The sequence below is a fragment of the Vicugna pacos genome, chromosome 9 (genome assembly GCF_048564905.1).
Source record: "Vicugna pacos chromosome 9, VicPac4, whole genome shotgun sequence".
Classification (NCBI taxonomy): domain Eukaryota; kingdom Metazoa; phylum Chordata; class Mammalia; order Artiodactyla; family Camelidae; genus Vicugna; species Vicugna pacos.
Window position 1 is genome coordinate 76,111,290 of NC_132995.1, and position 14,941 is coordinate 76,126,230.

Genomic DNA, 14,941 nt, shown 5'->3' on the forward strand with positions numbered 1-14,941 from the left:
GTTTAAGCCCCTCGGCCTGTGGTGGCTGTCGCCGCAGCCCGGCTGACTAAGATCGGAATCGGTGATTTGCATGATGACTTACTGCTGCTCCTGCTCTTCCTTCTCCCACGTGCATGTTTCTAGAAAAATTAATATTAGCTAGTCAAACATCATTTATAAAGTGTTGGTTTCCTCCTGTCCCTTGTGAGCGTTACAGTTCTGCCAAGGGAAGAAAAATTACCCGATGCCATTTTCAAGGAAAATGTACAAATCTTTTTGTGTCAAAGCTGCCAGCCTACAGCATCGCTGCTCCCTAGCACAGTGTGTTTGGAAACGGGCGTGTGGCTGCTTTATAGATGTCACTGATAATCTACAGGTTGAGTTTTTGCATATTTTCTGTCTCTGTGTCTAAATTTCAATCTTAACTTTTTCAGAGGAAATGAATACTGCACTTTATGTAGATTTTGTTTCCCACTAAAAATAAAGGTCATATGACATCACCTCCTCTTCTTCTGAAGGTCACAGCTGGAATTGATTCTTAATGACCTTCTCCATTTATTGTTTCTGAAATTTCATTAAAAAATAAAATAAAATAAACTTTCAAAGTAGAACTACATGACTGAAGTGAACTCTACCTTGACTTAAAGAGAATGAGGGTTGCAAGTGCACACACACACACACACACACACTACCTCCCAGCCATTTTCCTTTTTTTTTTCCCTAACAAACATGTTCTCAATAGTTTTTTTCAGCTCAGAAGCCCCAGAACTGAGGGTCCTTTTATAGACCACAGCACCATCTGTACAAGAAGGATGGACAAGGAGAACAAGAATTTCTCAGCTTTAAAACCCAACTGGGCTCCCTCCACTTGATCAACCCAAGATCCAGAGCTGAAAGTCCTCACAAGTAACTTGGGTGGAGCTGCTCCTGCCGCTCTGTTACTCGACCCGGTTCACAAACTGCATATGACATAGTTCCTGCAAAGAACACAGTGCACTTAACAAGAGTGTTGAAGTAATACTGAATTTTAAAAGGGGAAAAAACACATGGATTCTGTTTGGTGGAGGGAAAGGGTAGGAAGAGGAAAAAAACAGGATTGTTGGTGTTAAACCTCAACCAAGATAGTAACAATCGACCCCCAAAGTGGAAACCAGAGCTTCAGATCTCTTCTCTGTCAGAAACACAAGCTTCTGGGGCCCCTAGGCTTTCAAGGCAGGTCCCGAGTCTACCGAGGAGCTCCTCCAGTGAGGAGTCCAGCCATCAAATCCTGTCCTGAAGCGCAGTGGAGAGGCCCAAACCAGCAGCTTCCTAGCCTGTCAGTTAGCCTTAGAATGAGAAGCACCTGTCGGAGTGTCCGGCCCGGGCTCCAGGGAAATCCGCCATTCTTCACCATGTCTTCACAGTTTGCAGTTCGCAAGTACATTCCAACAGAAGTAATTCAGTTATTGTGCCAGCAAAGGAAAAAGCGACAAGTCTTTAACCCAGCCAGACAGCCCCCATTTTGACTGGCTGATTTTTCCCCTTTGGTATTGTTTCTCAGAATCCCAACGTGCATGATAGAAACTCTTCAGTTACTGACAGAAACAGTCACAGGAAGTGTAGGAAGCAGTTAAGAGAAGCATGTAGTGGAAATGGAGGATTTGGTTTCAAGTCGCTTCATGCCTGTGGCTCTGAGCTGAGTTGCAGTGGAGAAAAACCAGAAGCAAGTATTAGGAGAGAGACCAACACCCCCGTCCTGTGCCCCGTGCCTGCTCCAGTCCCGCCTATCCGTCTGCACTGCCTCTCACCATCCCTCAGATCCTAACATCCCTCATGGGCGTGCTGGTGCACAGCCTTCTCCATGGCCCTGCGGGACCTGCCCCGTCTGCAAGTCGTTTTCTCTCTGTCTGAGCTATGGCGGCCCCGTCACACTACCCCTTGCTCAAGGCAGCGAGCTTGTCTTCTCCCACCCTCACAGCAGATCTGTCTGCAGCAAGTCCTGCTGACTTTATTTCCAAACCACGTTCTGCTGCTCCCGGCCGCACCACCTCAGCCTCGTCTAAGTCATCCTGGTCTCTAACACCAACCAGCGCAGATCAGACTTCTGTGTCCCTCCTGTCTCACTGCGCTTTGCTCCCCACTTGGCTGCTAGCCAGAGCGCTCTCTTCCAAGCGTGCTAGATCTGGTCAATCCCCCGTTTAAAGCTCTCCCCATCACATTTAGAACAAATTCCAAAGTTTTCCTATCACACTTAGAAAAAGTTCCAAATTCCCATATCTTTTCTTAACTCAACTGGTAGGTTTTCTTGTTTATTCATTTTTGTCTTTAACTTTTTTAAAGTTTTGAATAAAAATATAATTTACCCCGTTTGAAAATGTGAATGAGAGGAGAAAGTGCGTGTTCGCAAGTCCTGTCCCCACTCCTGGCTCTGCCCGCCCTGCTCCCCTCGTGGGTGACCACCTTTACAGCCGCGCCCTGTTCCTTAGAGTAAATGCAAGCAGACAAGAATCACTTGTTGTTTTCTCCGTTATTGCTCGCTGATGGCACGCTGTACACGCTCTGAATGTTGCTTTTCTCACCTGATACGTTTTGTTTCCGTATCAGAATATAAGACGGTTCCTCGTCCTCTCTTTTTTAATAGCTGTGTAGGGTTCTACCATGGGAATATGCCGTAATCCATTCAACGTGCCTCCCTCAGTGCACACCTGGGTTCTTTCTCTCGCTCACTGTTACAAACAAGCTGCAATGAGTAGCCTTGTAAGTAAGTTTTTTTGGCTTGTGTGCAGACAAATCTCAAGGGTGAGGTCTCAGAAGTAGGACTACCAGGCCAAAGATTAAATGCGTTTATATTTCTAATAAATATTTCCAAGCTGTGTTCTGTTGAAGCTGCACCATTTAACACACCTGTCAACAATGCCTGTTCTCGTCTAGCTGCACCAGTCGAGCACATTATCCAACTGCCAATCCGCTGGATAAAAAAATGGTATCTCAATGGAATCTCAATTTGCATTTTTCTTATGATGAAGGAGATTGTGCATCTTTTTTCATCTCTTTCTGTGAACTGTCTGTTCTGTCCTTTTCCTGTTTTTCTGTTGGGTTGTCCTTTACCTTCTCAATTTCTAAGAATTCTTTCTACATTAGGGAGACTCGTCCTGTAGCTGCGATTATCTTGGCATTTAAGGATCTGACCCTTCCTCATTTCTGACCTTAGCTAATGGAAGCCTCCTGCCCACCTGTTATGCTCTGACCAAGATGATCTGTGATCTGCTTCTTGCCTGTGGGCCTTTAAATTTGCATTCCTCTGCCTGGACTGTTGTTCCCCAGATTGTCACTCCGCTGGCTCCTCCTTCTTATTCGGACTCCAGCGTAAGCATCGCCTGGGAAACGCCTCTCTGGCTCACCCTGTGTGCCCCAGAGCCCCGCTCTGCCCCGTTACACCATTCGGGTTAAATTCTTTGCGAAGCACTTATTTCTAACTAACATTTTTTCTTGCTTTAGGTTATTGTTGGTCTCTTCCTGTCCGGAATGGGAAACAGGTCTGTCTTGCTCATCACACTATCCCCAGAGCTTAAAACAGGGCCTGGCACATAGCAGGCACGTCGCACAGGTGCTGTGACTCATGAAGCCTTTCGTCCTCTCTCCAGGCGTCTTCACGTGCCTTGGCAGTGTGCCGCATTCCCTAGAAAGAAGACTGAAAGGAACTTTTTTTCCTGAGCCACCAGTATGTGCCACACACCGGGCCAGGCTGTGCTACGCAGCTCATGCCTTCCTCTGGTCACTCTGGGCCGGTCAGCATTATGTTCACTTTTATCAGTAAAGCTGAGACTCTAATAAGCCCCCGGAGAAGGTGCCCGAGAACATGTGGTCTATGCGTGTGAACCCAGACGCGGCCCGCTGCTTTCAAAGCCGCTCTCTTCTTGCTGTAACATATCTAGGATACGATTATAATTCTTGAATTTCTGTATGGCACCTACTTGTTACCGGCACACTTACATGCTCAGTAAACCAGAGAGTCCTAATAGGCAGAGCCCGACAGAGCCTTAATGGGCACCTAGGCGTAACCAAGTGCTGCCGTAGTTGGCAGTCGGCCCAGGACGCAGCTCTGCAGCCGCTGAGTCTTCACCACTCGCCCCCTCCTCGCCCCCGTTCTCCCGCCAAGCTCCTTCCCACCGCAGGGCCTTCGCACTTGCTCTACCCTCTGCCTGCAATTATTTCCTTCCAGACACTCACATGGCCAGCTCTTTGTCATCATTCAGGACTCAGGGCACGGGAGCCTTCTCTGACCACACACGCCAAACCAGGCACCTCTCTCACCCCCGTTACTCTCTATCCTGTTCCGCTTTTACTTTCTTCTGAGCACACCTCTCCAGCTGGAATTCTTAATTAGCTGTTTTCTTGCTCGTTGCCTGCCTTTCACGCGACAGTGTGATCTCCTTGAGAAGCGGGCCTTGTCCAGTTTGTCATGGCTGTGTGGCCAGTGTCTAGAAGAGCAGATCTGTAATAAATCCTATGAAATTTAAAAACTAACAGGATGGTTCTAAAAACAGCATGGAAAGAGCACAGGCCTAGGAAGCTAAGCCGGCTCAGCGATGACCCAGCCGCTGAGTCAAGCGTCACCGCGCTTTGGTTTTCTCGTCTCTCAAGTGAGGAAATGGGTGCCCTGTGGCCCCTTGCAGTATAATGAATCTGTGACGTTTTAAATTATTCATGTGAATCAAGCGTGATGTGCAAGGAGATGAAGTTTCAGCATAAACGTTTTTTCCTAATTTTTTTTCCATTTGAGACACAAATCCTAAAAAGTATCATACTTTTCAGCTTTTAAACAAAATAACCAGAACATCATTTACCTTCTTATTGAATCAAAGTTCTCACTCCTAAAAGCAAGCACTGTACTATGTCGCAAGGAAAACGCCGGGAGGGTCAGCTCCTGTCAGCTGGTACTTCTCATCGTGGTTCGCCTTCTCCTGCGACTTCAGACGTCTGGCCACCGTTGGCTGGACGCTGGACATGATGAGGGCCGTGTTGCTGAACTCTGGATTTCACTGTCTTCTTTAATCGGCGGTTGAGTTTCGTTCTGGCAGGAAGGTAATTTACTCGTGGATCAACTTGGTCTTTTCAAGACTCGTGCTGAAGCCTTGTCAGGCTGGGTCTAGAGCACGCCTTCTCTGAAGTCTGACTCCCCGTGACCTGACCTTCCCGGGCCTCCCCGGACTCTAACGCCTCCCGGTCCTGTCTGAGCTCCTGAGGCGGTTTAGTCCACAGCGCCCAGTCCGTCCTCTGGCAGTTGTACTTGGCCCAACCTCGGGGAGTCTCTCCCCACGTAAACGCAGCTTAACATTCAGCCACAGATTCCTGCGGCCTCCTAAGCGGATGTCCAGAGTCCTTCCCCCGTGAGCTTCCTCCTCCCCCGTCCTTGCCACACGAAGTCCATCCGCCTCTGCAGCCCTGGGCTCTGACCCCGTCGTGCCAGCGCAGCGAGAGGCCGCTCCGCGTGGGTGCCGCTCCCCGCACCCCCGGGGTAAAGGGCTTGAGGCAGAAAGCGAGGGCCGCGGAGGGATTTGTCGCTTTTGCTCCCCTGCTCTTGAGGGTCCTGTCTAGTGTCTGTGAACAATTATCTTGTACGCTTTTGCTAGTTTGAGAATTGTTTCCAGTGGGAGACTAGTCTGGTATCACAAGGGCTAGAGGTGGAAGGCACCTTCTCCAGGGCTTTTAAGGTGCGTAAAAGCCATTTGCCCCCAGAGAAAATGACCCCAGGGTGCTACGTATTCTTGTATTTTTCCTGGGCACAAATATGGTGGTTTATAAAGTTTAAAGAAACTCAAAAGATGCAAACAAACTGACGTAGTAACTAGATACACCCCTGGTGCAAATCGCTGGATTGCAGGGACTCAGGATTAAATAAAATAATGACCAACGGTACAGGCCCAGTGATTGACACATAAGTAAGTATTTGATAAATGTAGTCTTTTTCCTTTTTTTCTAGGGGAGATGTTTGAAGTCAAGTCCTATTTTAAAGTCATTTGGTGAACTAGTTATTTAAAGGATTCCTGTGGTGAGTCCTTCTCCAAAGCAAAGGATCCTTTTGTGAAATGCATAAACTCCTAATCTTTTTGTAAATACAGATTTTATATATCTGGTTGGCCTAATGTGTGCTGCGAGGCATTTGTTTGCTAAGGCCAAGTGTGGGTGCGGATGTGGACGTGGGTTTGGGAAACGGGTAAGAAAGAAGAGGTCTGTGCCGTGTCGTAAACCCTGCTGGTCTGGGTAGAAGCCACGAGGTTTTAGAACTGAATTTTGCGTGAGATGATTAGACCACAACAGATCCAGGGTGGAAATCCCTGCGCAAAAGAGGCAGCGATGGCCCGTTTCTGCAGCTACCTGCCGCCCCTTGGGTTCTCATGGAACACTTTCCAAGAACCCGGCAGAGGCTTACCACGTCCTGTCTCGTCCACGGCGGCCCGCCCACCCCTCCAGACACTTGCGTGGCTGGTGCCTCCTGAGCGCTCCCGGGTGTCGGGTTCTGGTCCGTGCGCGGGAGACTCAGCAGTGAACAGCAGACCTGTTTTCGGAGAGCTCACATTTCAGCGGGGAGGCTGTTAAATATACAGAAAGACAGAGCAATGTAAGAGGGTTGGGGATAGGCTAGGTGGTGAGGAATGCCCTTTTGATATTGGGAGGGGACACCAAAAACAGCGCACCTGAGGGGAGACCAAAAGCAAGGCGGGGAGGGGCTGTTAAACACCTAGGAGGGAACGAAGCAGGCGAAGGTCCAGGTGGGAGCAGCGCCGCGGCGCGGGGGGCGGAGTGCGATGACGCAGGGCTGAGGGCTGAGGCTGCCAGGGGAGGCGAGGGACCGGAGGCAGGTCGGAGCTCGCCGGTCAGGTAGTCTCGGAGGCCGTGGCAAGGACTCTGGGTTTTATTCTGGATGAGACAGCAAACCACTGGACAGTGAACTGCGAGAGGCTGTGATCTCACTTTTTTTTTCCCACTTGCATTTTCAAAGGGTCAGTCTGGCTGTGGAGGCGAGACGGGAGAGGACCAGTGAAGCTGCTCTTGCAGTAGTCCTGAGGAGAGGGCACCGGGCCAGGCCAGGACGGCGGCAGCGAAATCGGCAAGAAAGGGTCATCTTCTGCATACATTTCAAAGGAAAAGCTGACACTGTGTGCTAAGGGACTGGATGTGGGATGTGAGAGGATACAAAGCCAGGGATGACACCCGAGCAGCTGAAAGAGCGGCAGGGCCATTTCTCGGTGGGACTGAGTGGAGTGGGGGAGGTGAGGTTGGAAAAGAAGGTCCCGAATTCTCTGTTCTGAAGGTTCATTGCTAGGTATCCAGGTGAAGGTGCTGAAAAGGCAATGAAATACGCAGGCTTGGAGCTGTGGGGAGCATTTTGACCTGGAGATACAAATCTAATCGCCAGCATAGAAGATGGTACTTAAAGCCGCTGCACGGTGAGCTGTTGGTGGTTAGGGCCAGGATGGAGGTGCCGCAGAGCGGACTGGGGTGGAGCCGTTACTGCAGGGGCGCCAACACTGGTGTTACTGATCGTCTCTGGGCCCCAGGCGCTTCCTCTACAGAGCAGAGATCACCCCTCTCAGCTCTGGTCGCTGTGACGGTTAAGTGAGGTCAAGTCCTGGCCTGGCCGCATGAGCCCACAGAGGGACAGGAGACGGCTTTTCTCCTTTTCCCAGTGGCTTCTTCCCCATGTCTGCTGCACGGAACATCACAGATCCAGACGGAATCACTGCTCGAGCTGCTCTGAGATGGCGAGGATGCGTCTGTGGCCCTGGGAGCCTGCTGTGTTGCCAGCTCGTAGGGCCACCCAGAGCCCAAGGTCACACGGCCAACAGCAGATTTGCCCTAAAGGTCTGAGAGGCGTGAGGCAGGGTGGAAACAGGTTAAGGAGGACCACTGGGGAGAACGAGGGGGTCCCGGCATTGCCTTAGCAGGCTTCGGCTCCTTCCAGACTGTCTTCATGAGGGCCTCAGGCTCTGGCTGGCTGCCTCGGTTCCCAGCCGGGGCCCTCTCCTTAGTACAGCTCGTTACACGGCAGCTTGCTTCTTCAAAACCATTGGTGGGGCGAGTCTCCCAGCAAGGCAGGTGTGTAATGTAATCACACACATCTCAGCACACGTCAGGGTCACACCTGAGGGGAAGGGTTGCACAAGTGTGTGAACAGAAGAGGCCAGATTGTGGGGGTCACCGGGAGTCTCTTGGCACAGGGTTTATTGATGTGGGAGCGCTCTCCTGCGATACAGGGCCAGGCACTCTGGCAAGGGCCCTGCGATGTAGTGCTAACGTGCTGCTCGGGGACAGCAACGGCCCACACTAAGTGAAGTAGAAATGTCACACTGCTGTGGCAGATGGCACAAGAAGGGACCAGAAAGATCAGAGCAGAGGGCGGGCAGGAGGGTTTACGCTATATAAGACTGGAAAACCCAACAGCTCTTTCCGTCAGGAGGGCCCAGAGGACACTGTGTTTGCTAACGTGATGTCACGCACGAAGGAGAGCGACACTGAGTGTCCGCTCCAGAGGCTGCGGCTGGACGAGGGGCAGAGCGGCAGAGGCAGGCAGAGTCTGGACCAGATCTGCAGACAGGTTGAATGTGGGGTGGGAAAATCAGACGAGGAAGCGTTTGGGGGCCAGGCAACAGAAGAACAGAGGAACATTTACCGAGCTGAAGAGAACTATGAGGAGAACAGCTTTGTAGACGTTAAAAAGCAAAATTCAGCTGAGGAAACCTGAAGGATCTAATTGGCGTCATTCAGTGATTCATAAGCCGGGAACCATGCAACCTGCCAGGCAGAGCACCTCTGAGGGGCAGCACGAAATGAAAGGCTTTTGCAGGCAGAAGGGAGCAGGGGCGAGGAAGCTATTCCAGGCAAAACCGCAGGTGGGTCACCGCAAGGTTACCTCCCTCCGGGCCGGTGGGGTCCAGTGGGCAGGTGGCCTAGCTAGTGCAGCCGGCGGTTCCTGGTGGGCTGGCTTAGGGCTCCGTCTCTAGGGGAGCCGAGGCCGTCACTAAGGCTCAGTTTGGTGATGTGGGGCTTAGCGTACGTAACCCTGGTTTGAGTCTATAGTCTGGCTTTCAACGTGGGGAAATCGAGAACTCCGCTAAGAATGGGCTGTCCGTTAGACAGTCAGACAGAGCCATGGGTGGGCAGTTAAACATAAGCGAGTCTGGAGTTCAGAAGGCGTCTCAGTAGGAGATACAAACACGGGAGTGATGTGGATGTTCAGGCATCTGCGGGACGGGGTGACATCACCTGGGGAGGATGTGTAGATATGAAGGGGGCAGCGAAGTTGAGCCCCAGAGCATTCCAACGTTAGGAGACTGAGGAGATGAGAAAGCCAGGGTCCGTCACAGGAATAACGGGGGTGGGGGAGGTCTGCGAGGAGCGCGGGAGGGACCAGGCTGTGAGAAGGAGAGCTGGGTGGGAGCACCGCTGAGGCCGTGAGCTCCAGGCCTGAAGGCTGTGGAGAAGAGCGGGCCGGTGCTCTAAGGGCCAGGCCGGGCGGGGCCGGCAGCCCAGGAGAAGCCGAGCGCTCAGGTGCAGCCGGGGTTCCGACCTAACGAGCTCTGAAGGAAGAGCTCGGAGAAGAGAGAGAGATGGAGGGATTCTGTTGATGACGGATAGAGAGATCCTCTTCTCTCCCCCTGCCCCCTCCCCAGGCCACCAGAGAGCTTCCAGTAATTTCCAGACCATTGCTTTCCTACCTCTGGCCCCATCTTTCCAAGAGAACACCCAAGTCAGACTTTGATAAAGACGGTTGTGCTTAGAAGCTCTGAAGACCGAGAGACTCAGACCGGGGGGCTGAGGGAAGGAGAGGATTTTAAAGCGGGTTAAGTCCTAATAAACAGCTGGGGTGGGAAGGACGCGGGGATGTGCTGGGGGTGGGCTCCAGAAAGAAGAGGAGTGGGGGAGCCGGTAGAGAGAAGGTCTAGGCTGAGTGAGAGTCCCGTGGGGCTGGAGGGGACCGGCGCAGAGAAAGGGGCCGTGAGAAGTCCTGCGGGGACCATGAATTGGACTCGCTTGAAGGTCAAGATGCACAGAACGAGGGAAGGTCGTTTTCAATAATTTCTTCATTAAACTGTGCTTCCTTGAGGCAGCAGTGCTCTGGGCTGGGGCCATCGGTACTGACTAGGGCAGAGTGTCAGGTAGATGAAGGTACCGCAGGAGTCACACCAAGGCTCTGATCCCTAGGAGAGGCCAAGACTAGGCAGCAGGTCTTAGAGAACACTGCCACGAAAGACGCGCCCAAGCTGGCTTATCCATTCCTTTGTCCACCCACGCACTCGGCCAATCAGGGCCTGGAACGTCAGCTCCCGGAGGCAGGGTCTCCGCCTCATCTCCTCTGACATCTCCAGCACCCGGATCAGGGCTTATTCATCCCTCCTGCAGGTGTGCCTCGCCCGCCCACACATGGCAGCCCCTGCACCTTGTGTGCATCTCGCTGGTGCACGAGGTGGGCGTCTTCCTGTGCTGCCTTTACGCTCTGACTAATCACAAATGAACAGACACATCTCTAATTACAAGCTGTGTTTGTGTTAAACGCTGTAAAGGAAATGCATATGTAGGTGGGATAAAGAGAAGGAGCATCTTGAATTAGACTTCTGAAGTAGGAGAGACATCACCGCTCATGGTGGTGAGAGAAGGAATATTTATTTTCTAAGCAAAGACAACAGCAAGTGTGAACGATGTTATGGACCGGAAATACAGGCAGACCTCGTTCTACTGCGTTTGGCCTTATTGCACTTCACAGTGCATTTTTTACAAATTGAATGTTTGTGGCAACGCTGCATCGAGCAAATCCATCGGTGTCATTTTTCCAGCAGCATTTGTTCATTTTGTGTCTCTGTGTCACATTTTGGTAATTCTTGCAATATTTCAGACTTTTTCATTATTATTATATTTGTTATGGTGACCTGTGATCAGTGGTCTTTGGTGTCACTATTGTAGCTGTTTTTCGGCACGATCAGCCATGCCCGTATGAGACAGTGAACTTAACTGATAAATGTGTGTGTGTTCTGATTTCTCCACTGAATGGCCTTTCCCCTCATTCTCTCCCCCAATTCCTCTCTCCCCATCTCGGGCCCCACTCCTCCCCGATACAATATTGAGATTAGGCCATTAATAACCACACGGTGACCTCTAAGTGTTCAAGGGAAAAGTTGCCCGTCTCTCACTTTAAATCAAAAGCTGGAGAAGGTTAAGCTAAGAGAGGAAGGCGTGTCCGAGGAAGACCGGCCAAAGCTAGGCCTCCTGCCCCAGTTAGCCAGGCTGTGAATGCAAATGGAAAGTTCCTGAAGGAAATTAAAGTGCTACTCCAGTGAACACACGAATGACAACAAAGTGAAACAGCCTTACTGCTGATAATGGGGGAAAGGTTGAGGGGTCTGGATGGAAAATCACACCAGCCACAAGGTTCCCTTAAACCAAAGCCTAACTCAGAGCAGGGCCCTGACTCTCCTCAGCTCTGTGAAGGCTGAGGGGGAGGAAGCTGCAGAAGAAAAGCCTGAAACTGACAGAGGCTGACTTACGAGGTTTGAGGAAAGCAGCCGTTTCCAAAACACGGAAGCGCAGCTGAAGCAGCAGGTGCCGACGCAGCAGCTGCAGCCAGTTCTCCAGAAGATCCAGCCCAGATAGCAATGAAGGTGCTGCACTGAACAACAGGTTTCCAACGTGGACGACACAGCCTTCTATTGGGAAAGGTGCCACCAGGGCTTTCACAGCTAGAGGAGGAGCCAGCGCCTGGCCTCGAAGCTCGCAGGACAGGCGGACCCCCGTCAGGGGCTCGCGCGGCCGGCGCCTTGACGCGGGAGCCGCCGTTCGCTTCGCGCTCGGACAGCCCAGGCCCGTGAGAACCGGGCCCAGCCCGCTCTGCCTGTGCCCTGGAGGGGGAGCAGCTCAGCCCGACGGCAGCACACTCCCTCACAGAGTGGCTTACTGGCTAATTTAAGACCACCTCTGAGACCTACTGCTCAGCCAAGACTCCTTTCCAAACGCGACCCCTCAGTGACAGTGCACCTGGTCACGCAAGAGCTCTGCTGGAGGTGGACCACGACACGCCTGTTGTCTTCGCGCCTGCCCGCGCAACACCCCCACTGCAGCCCGTGGGCCAAGGAGCACCTTCCACCCTCAAGTCTTATTCTTTAAGAAATACATTTTGTAAGTCTGCAGCTGCCATAGATAGTCGCTCCGCTGATGGATCTGGGCAGAGTCAACTGAAAACCACCTAGGAAGTAACCACCATTGCAGATGTCGTTAAGAACATTCATGATTCATGGGAAGGGGTCAAAATACCGACATTCACAGGAGTTTGAAAGACATTGATTCCAACCCTCATGGATGACTTGGAGCGGTTCAAGACGTCAGTGGAGGAGATAATTGCAGATGTGGTGGAAACAGCAAGAGAACGGGAATTAAACGTGGAGAAAAGCTGTCCCCTCACGGTCAAACTCGAACGGACGAGGAGCTGCTTCTTATGGACGAGTGAAGAAAGTGGCTTCTTGGGATGGAAACTTCTCCTGGGAAGACCCTGGGAAGACTGTCGGAATGAAAGCAGAAGGTCTACAATGTGACAGAACTGAGCTGATACAGCGGTGGCAGGGTTTGAGAGGATTGATTCCAATTTTGGAAGTTTATTGTGACTAAAATGCTGTCAAACAGCATTGCATGCTACAGAGACATTGTTTATGAAAGGAAGAGTCAATCTACGTGGCAAACTTCACTGTTTCATTTTAGGAAATTTCTGCAGTCGCCCCAGCCTTCAGCAACCACCCCCTGATCAGTCAGCAGACACTGGCATCAAGGCAAGACCTCCACCAGCAAAAACATCAGGACTCACTGAGGGCTCAGATGATGGTTAGCATTTTTTAACAACAAAGTATTTTTTAATTAAGGCGTGTACATTGTTTTTTAGACATAATGCTGTTGTGCACTTAATAGGCTAAAAGTATAGTATAGACGTAACTTTTATATGCACTAGGAAACCAGAAAATTCACCTGACTCACATTGTTGTGATGTTTGCTCTATTGCGCTGTCTGGAACTGAACCCACAACATCTCAGAGGCACGCCTGTGCGTTTGTACTTTTTAATGAGAATATTGTACCAGTCACTTGACTGAAGGCTCAGTTCCTGTTGACTCTCTCTGGTTTCCCAACAGTTAAAATTTTCAAATAACGTTACTTCTTCCAATCCTTTCCAACCTGAAGGACACAGCATGGCCCCTCATTGTTCTGACTGCATTTCTTTGGCAACACAGGGGGCAAACATCTTTCCAGGTGTCTACTGAGCCTTTGTTTTCCTTTCGTGGACTGCCAGCTCATATGCCCTGCCAGTTTTTCTATTTGGGATTTGTCATGTTTTTATTGATCCGTTAAAAAATATTTTAAATCATTTCCATTTCAGAAATAAATATTGTTACATTACTTCTGCCAAGAAAGAAAGAGTCAGCAAATGTCATATGTCAGTGTTAGGGTGTGAGCAGCCTGGAAAGGCTGAGACTCACTGCTGGAGGCGACGTGCCTGCAAACTGACTTTTTGTTCCCTTGGTCCTTAAACTCCAGTGGAGGGGGGGGAGGGAGGTGACCAACAAAATGAGGGCCAGGACGAGGCATGTGCTATTGCCATGGAGCAGCCCCTGCCGGCCGGTTCCCACCCCCGCGGCCTCCCCACCCCTCCCTTCACCCCAGGCGGTCTCCCTGCCAGGTTTGAAGGGATTATCTGGGATCAATATTTGAAATACTTGTATTTTTTTCTAACTGGAGTTAAGTTTATAAGCTTTTTTTTATTTAACCACCAAACACCAGCAATACAAATCTGGACGGGAGCCCGTCTGACTCGGAGCCAGCACACTTCCCCGTCGCCAGGAGCCCGCCCTTCTCCTTGCTTCTCCCCCGGAGTGACTGACATTTCCTTTCGAAAGCTGATCCACCGACTTCTCAGACTCTTCATCCCAGTCATTCAGACCCCAAATGATTCCCAGAGATCCTGGCCACCCCAGCCTGATACCTGAGCTGTAACTGGGCCATGGCCTGGGCTCCAATCTCTCCCTGGTGGGGGCGGGGGGGAGGGCAGTTACTGCCGACTCTGCAAACGCAAAAGGAGGCTCTGGTCAGCGGGGGTGGGGGGTGGTGGGAACGGGGGCATCTGACAAGTCCGAAGGCTGGCCCCCTGCAAAGGGCTGTGGGGAGAGCTCCGTTCACACTAATCCCTAAGGACTGGAAGAAGTCCGTGCACTTACTCCACTCATCATCATCATTATTTGCTATTATTAATATGATATATTTCTGTCAATCATCAAATGTGCATTGAGCATCAGCCGTGTAGCAGGCACTGTCCTAGGCTCTGGTAAACAAGGCTAAATGGACTGTGGTGAAATTTACTGCCCAGGAGGAAAGACAGACATGGAATAAATCATTCCACATCCCAAACTCAGTCATTACAAGTGTGAAAACCCTGCTTAGTCAAGCAGGGACAGTTTCCTGGCCCAGTTTACAAGCTCCTTTCTAAGCCCTTTGAAAGCATTCAGGCGGACAGCGAGGACACTGCCCCGGGGATTTTTGACTGCAGGCCTTTCTGCCTCCCATGTTCAGGGATGGGCCGCCCTGAGAACACAGACGGTGCTGACGTGAGTCAGGAGACCTCACGGGAGGGCGCGGGCAGAAGCTGGGAGACACCGCTGCTGCTCCCCCCCACTTGGGAAAGTCGTCTGGAGGCCCAGCCTCGCAGCGCTCAGGACCACTCAGGGCACTTTGGGACTGGTCCGAGACGTGGCGGGATCATCCCTGACGGCCTTGGAAGCCAGCTCTGAGTCAGCTCTCACTGACCCGCGCACTCAGGCCTCCTCCCCTCGTCTCCCTGCTCTTTCTTGCTCAGAACTCATGTTCCAGATGGACTCAGCTGGCAAGTGTTTGAGACGTGTCTCAGCATCCTGTGATGTGTTCCTGGGCCTCTGGGCCCTGTGCGCGGTGAGT

At 51.4% G+C, this 14,941-nt stretch overlaps 1 long non-coding RNA gene across 2 annotated transcripts; it reads right to left on the reverse strand.

The window, feature by feature from the left end:
• Positions 1-709: 709 nt before the first annotated feature.
• LOC140698544 (uncharacterized) lies at positions 710-14,028 on the reverse strand. Of its 2 annotated transcripts, none has more exons than XR_012076363.1 (3): positions 13,977-14,028; positions 6,392-6,551; positions 710-956 (listed from the first exon to the last, which is right to left on the reverse strand). It is a non-coding gene; the product is annotated as an uncharacterized lncRNA (long non-coding RNA). The 2 variants fall into 2 exon arrangements; XR_012076364.1 differs by lacking the exon at positions 710-956 and adding an exon at positions 989-1,654.
• Positions 14,029-14,941: the final 913 nt, after the last annotated feature.